The sequence below is a fragment of the Panthera pardus genome, unplaced genomic scaffold (assembly GCF_024362965.1).
Source record: "Panthera pardus isolate Hobbes unplaced genomic scaffold, ASM2436296v1 HiC_scaffold_22, whole genome shotgun sequence".
NCBI classification, from domain to species: Eukaryota; Metazoa; Chordata; class Mammalia; order Carnivora; family Felidae; genus Panthera; species Panthera pardus.
Genome location: NW_026526788.1, coordinates 46,769,639 through 46,775,638, shown reverse-complemented (window position 1 = coordinate 46,775,638; position 6,000 = coordinate 46,769,639). Strand labels below are relative to the sequence as shown.

The following is a 6,000-nucleotide window of genomic DNA, read 5'->3' as shown; positions in this document are numbered from 1 at the left end:
CGGCTGTCTAGCCAGTCCAGCCGACTGCAGCACATCACAATTAGAGTAGTAAATACTTCCTTAAATCTTGAGCGTAGGCATCCAGAGAGAAAAGGACAGAAAAATTAGATTGGGCAGGATAATGAAACGGCTTGGACAACATGTTAAACAGCTTGGGTTTTATCCCATGGGGGTGAATCTGAGGCAGAGGAGAGACGTGATCAGAAGTGTCTGAAATCCCTCTGGTATTGGCATGCAAGTGTATGGGTAGGGAACAAGACTGGAGGTAGGAAACCGGTAGCAGCAGTCAAGATTGAACAGAGGGGATGGAGAAGATGGTATAGGTGCCTAATCTAAGCGGGAGGCAAAAGCAATGGAACTTGGGGACCGAGTGGATATAGGGGGAGAGGAGAGAGGTTTTGGTTGACAAAACCATTCAAGCACCTAAGCTCATAAATGAGTATTATAAGTAAGTTACTAAAACCCTCACTTCTTGTATTCTTCTGCCTAGCCCATTCAAGTGCTAACAAATTACCACAGAATGGGTGGCTTATAAACAACAGAAATTTATTTCTCACCGTTCTGGAGGCTGGGAAGTCTGAGATCAAGATGCTGACAGATTCAGCGTCTGGTGAGAGCTGACTTCCTGGTTCACGGACATTCTTTTTTTTTTTTTTTTTTTTTTTTTTTTTTTGATGTGTCCTCGCATGGCAGAGGGGGTGAAGGATCTCTCTGGGGCCTCTTTTATAAGGGTGCTAAATTCCATTCATGAGGCCATGAGTGAAAAGAGCAATCCTGAGTATTCAGGTGGGCACAGGAGTCACCAAAATCTGAGTTGTTGCTGCTAATGTGACCTTATTACTACTCTCAGGCCACAGAGGTCAGGAGAAACTTGGCTTAGAGAAAGCGCATAGATCCTTTCATTAACTAAACACAAATTCATCTAAAAAGCTTTACTGAATTAATAGTAGCTCTATTTCATTACACCTTCTCCAAATTAAAGGGATACTAAAGGGATAATTACAATTGTGTGGAGTATGATGCATATTTCAGTTTGATGCTCCAAACCTTCTCTCCGTCTCTCTCTCCCCTGCCCTGGGCTCTAAGAAGCTGATCTATACAGAGTGGCATCAACAGACTCTGTTGCCCTCCGGCTTTGACCAATGGGAGGCAGCAGCAGATGAAATAATGGAAGAGTAGTGAGTTTAGCCTATTTATTTCCCTTGTTCCCCCCGCACCTAGTGACCACGGGTTGGTGCATTTCTCTCGTCAACTGGTTTTTCTCCATTCAACCATTCTCTTCTGAACCTATGTCTTCCCATTACGCTTTTCATGCCTAGGGATGATGTATTCACTTGTTAGTTCTGCCAAAAAATAGTACCACAGACTCGGGGACTTAAACAAGAGAAATTCATTTTCTCACAGTCTGGAGGCTGAAAGTCCGAGATCGAGGGTTGGCAGGGTTGGTCTCCTCTGAGGCCTTTCTTCTTGACTTGTAGATGGCTGTCATTTCCCTGTGTCTTCACATGGTCTTTCCTCTGTGCATGTCCATGCCCCAATCTCCTCTTCTTATAAGGACACCAGTTACATTGGATTAGAGCCTACCCTAATAACCTCATTTTAGCTTAATAAAAGCTTTTTAGGGTTTTTAGAGAAACTTTCTCCAAATACAGTCACATTTGAGCTACTGGGGTTAGGATTTCTGTGGAATTTGGATGGATGCAGTCCAGCTCATAACATATAGGAATAGCTCCTGAGGTCTTGCTGGCCCCAGGGTTTTGTGCAATCTTGAGTTGTTTTCCTAACCCTGTCCACACCTTTGTAAAAGTTATTAATTCTCAACTATCCAGTTTGAGTGTACCATCTGCTTCCTGTCCAAATTCTGATACGTATGGGCTCAGCAAAATAATGCCCATTGAAAAGAGGATCTCATTCTCAAAATGGTTGGGAACCACTATACATCTGGGAGAAACAACTTTCATACTCAAGCATTAAAACTAATACCTTACGAATGCCTTTCTATTCTCAATTATTGTATTCAGGAGATCACTAGAATTCTTTATTCCTTTTTTTTTTTTAAAACAGGTACATTTTCATGTGGGACGACTTGAAGTATATGTAAATTAACCTTGCTAACGGGACAGATATGGGGGTATTACTGAGCATTACCAAGTAGCTTCCTAGCCCCCTTTTTCTATAGCCCGACTTCAGGCTTCAAAACGAAGAAGGCACTTCCCTACCCAGGAACCAAAGATCCTTCCCTAAAACAAAACAACAAAACAAAACACACAAAAAAAAACCACACAAAGATTCTTACTCCCAGAGGACTTTCTGGCTTTGGTACCCTCTCCCAGCACTGGGATCCCTGGGCTGAGATGCTGCCTTGTTTGGTATCGTTACCACTGCAGCCGGGCTACATCCTGGGCTATTCCTTAGGTAAAGATCGGTTTCCTCCCTTCCTTCTGAACCTAGGTGTGGACATTTTGTTTCTTCAAACGCTCCAAACAAAACTTCTCATTTTGGCTCAAAATTCTTTTTACCGCTTTGATATCAGGACAGATTATTAAACGATTGACTCATTAATGCAATGAAGACATTCATGTAAGCCTACTGTACACCATCCCAACCCAAGTATGTGTGTGGGAGGTGGAGGGGCAACAGAGATATACAAGCCCTCTCCCTATTTTTGGCGTGCTAACAGCCGTGCCAGATGACTAACAGGGATCACAACGTCTACCGCGCGTGGCTATTGAAAAGTAACACTCAAGCCAGCTCCCTTCCCAAGCTTACTTTCTTTGGACTTCACGGTTAATTGCAAGCATTTACATTCTTGTGGCACACGTGCACCTTTCTCTTTCTCTCTATGGAAACATGTCTTGTATTTCTTATAATCGCCTTCCTAGAGCGGTATTTTTTTGACCACGAGTGAAGCCCGGGCCCAAACCACACAGCCGACTATTTGCCCAGACGACACTCAAGAACAACTCCAAGTAAAAAGTGAAGGCTACACCGCACCCTCAAATCACGTGACCTCGCCCGCTGCTCCAGGGAGCCTGGCGCATGCACAGTAGGCCCCACCCACGCACGCTCGTCGGGTCACGCTTGGGGGCGGTGCTTACGGCGGGCTGAAGACGCATGCGCCGCAGTTGGCCCCAGTCTAGTTTCCACGGCTGGTAGCGGTGGCGGCGTTTACGTTTCCGTACGGGTGGCCGCGCGGCCCTGGGGTGAGTGTTCGGATGGCCGGGCTAAATGTCGGGCAGTGGATGTTTGGGCCCCGCTCGGACTCCCAGGCACCCACGGCCTCGCCTCGGCCATCTGGCCGCCTTGAAGGATCCCATCCGCGGGGGCGGCCGGGAGCTGGCCCTCGGGCCTGACGCGCGCCTTCCGTGCCGGCGCACCTGCGGCCGGAACTGACGAAGTAGCGCGCGCCCACCTGGGGCGGCGGGAGGTAGCAACCTTGGGGCCGCAGGCTAGCCGGCCAGCCACGGAACATCACTTCTGAGCTTTGTGTGGGCTCCGGCGCGTAGGGTCAGCGCGGCCCTGTTTGGAGTTTGTTAGTTGAAAGAGGATCGGGGTAAATTCAAGTCAGGCGCTTTGGGCATTGACATAGTCAAGTGGGAGTATGTGGAGGAAGATTGAGCCGTCCACATATAAATACTGTTACATTGGTTTCCCACGTAGCATCCGTCGTCATAGCTGTCATCCTTTTCCAAGCTGCCGTCACTTTTCACCTGTGTGTCTCCCATCATCTCCTTGTACTGTTTGTTCTAATCCATTATCCATACAGTAGCCCAGGTGGTCTCTTACAAACGTGAAATAGGTCATAACCATCATCACCCTGTTTAAAACCCTTAAAAATCATTCCATTGCTCTTGGAATAAAATCCAAGTTAATGTTTTCCCAGGTCCTTTGTGACCCAGCCAACTCCTCCATCTTCGCTTATGCCCCACTCCATCCCCAGCTAGGCATGGTTACAATAAAATATGCATACCACAATTCAGCTCTTCCCACAGAAGCCCCAGTGCTCAAAGGGGAGGATAATGAAGATACCGTTATTCCAAGATGATTAAGGGTTGCAGAGTGTTAGAAGATATTCTGTAAGATTTACACAATGAATGGAGTCCTTATCAGCAACTTTAACTCAGTTACTCATGTAGGATAAAGTAAAAAAGTTTCACTGTGTTCCACCTTTCTTTCATTTTCCCAAATGCCCCAGCTCATCAGCCTTAGAAATTACACATTTCTTTGCAAGATGTTCACTCCACTTTTGGCCTGATTAATCCTGTTCATCCTTCAGATACTGGCCCGAGTATCACTTTATCAGCCTCCCTTCTCACCTACCTCTGCCCTGTCAGTTAGGTTCCTCTGTTATTTTGTCCTGAAAAATCCTGTTTGTTTATAACAGTTACTATAACTACATTTGTGTATATAATTTATATATGAGCATAGATTTTGTATGTGCAAATATGTATACGTGTGTATAATTCTTAAAATGTATGTTTTCCCCAAGAGACTCTAAAGTCTATGGGGACAGAAACTAGTTAACCTAGTATGTTGCCTGGCATAATTGAAATTGTTGAATGGATGATTTATTTCACTTCTGAAACCCTTTATCTTCTGATGAGAACCTCCTGGGTTCAGCTCTCATTCCCAGCTTGCCCTTTGGTCCACAGTCATTCTTCAAGTGGCTTCTTGATGTCTCCCTCTCTCCTTCCCTGTCTTCCTATTCCAGTCCCTTCTGGCCTCCCCCCCCCCCCCACCCCCAGCTTGGACCCCAAGTTCAGTTACTTGAATTAGTCTCCTCCTCAGCATCTGCATCCATGCCCTTTTGTCCTCTGCTACTTCTGCTCAGAAAACCCCCAACAGTGACATTTCCCCTGGGACTGTTACGTTAATTACTGAAGGAGGAAATTGTACAGCCTTGGGGATTGTTTTGGGGGCCCTCCACACCCATCACCAGTGTTTGTTCCCCATCAGCTTTTCTCTTCTATAGGACATTTATTCCAGATTTTTATTCTTCTCCAGCCTGCATCCCAACTTTGTCCTTTGGCTCAGGAGATGCCCAAACTTCCTGCCTTGCAGGATATTTTCTCTGTGGTCCACCTCAGCTTTCCTCTTCTGCACTTACGGATTTAGATACATTAAGATCATTCTTCTGCCAGAGTTGGAGAAAGATGTTTCTTCTGTTTACATCTATACTTGGTCTTTCCCTGCTACTGTCTCCTGTACAACCTTCACTGTAGGTTATCTCCCTATACAGCGCCTTGCCCCTATTGCATTCTATAGTTTTTCTTGACTTAATTTCCCTCCCCCAACCCATTATTACTTTGTCATTCCAGCTGTCTCCCTTCCACAGCCAGGTTCCTTAGGGGGGGTAGATTACCCACTTGTGGCCTCCATTTCTTGATCTACTCACCTAACTCACTGCAGTCTGGTTTTCGTCCCCATTGCTCCACTGAAACTTATTTTACTAAGATAATTAGTGACCTAATTTCCAAATCCCTTCTGGCTGCCTTACATGAACTTGCCATATTGTTTCCCATTTTTAACCATCCCTTCTTTTCTATTATTAGAAGTTTTTTCCAAACATCGTAATTTTAATTTTGTTTTTGTACTACAGTATTATTAAGATTTGTGATTGAATTAATGTCTTTTTTTAAAACTAAAAAAGGAATGTTTGTATATGTACAAATAAGAACAGTGACAACGGAATTATTAATTCCAGCCAGTATGAAGGCCCTGAGCCAGGATCCTGCCCTCTGTGTTGAAAATGCAGGCTAGCTAATGATAGAGCACCAAGTTGATCCTTTCTTCTGAAAATAATCAGAAGGCATAAAAAAGGAAGAACTTGTTACTCTGCTGTTCACTTTTAACCTTTGCAGTGTTAGCGCCTTACCCTCTGAAAGGATTTCTGGTACCTGTCATAGTCTTAGGATTCTTTGGGCGTTTGCTCCGCTGATACATCCACATCTCCTTCAGACCTTTCTCTTGAGCCAAGATTTGCATTTCTGACCGTGCTGG

At 45.1% G+C, this 6,000-nt stretch overlaps 1 protein-coding gene across 2 annotated transcripts in view; it reads left to right on the top strand.

The window, feature by feature from the left end:
• The first annotated feature begins 3,093 nt into the window (after nucleotides 1-3,093).
• The window catches only part of ERCC6 (ERCC excision repair 6, chromatin remodeling factor), a 77,924-nt gene continuing 75,017 nt past the window's right edge, over nucleotides 3,094-6,000 (top strand). For both annotated transcript variants that reach the window (XR_002078782.2, XM_019444909.2), the window contains exon 1: nucleotides 3,094-3,203. The gene's annotated coding sequence lies outside the window, so the exon portion shown is untranslated. The remainder of the gene's footprint in view (nucleotides 3,204-6,000) is intronic.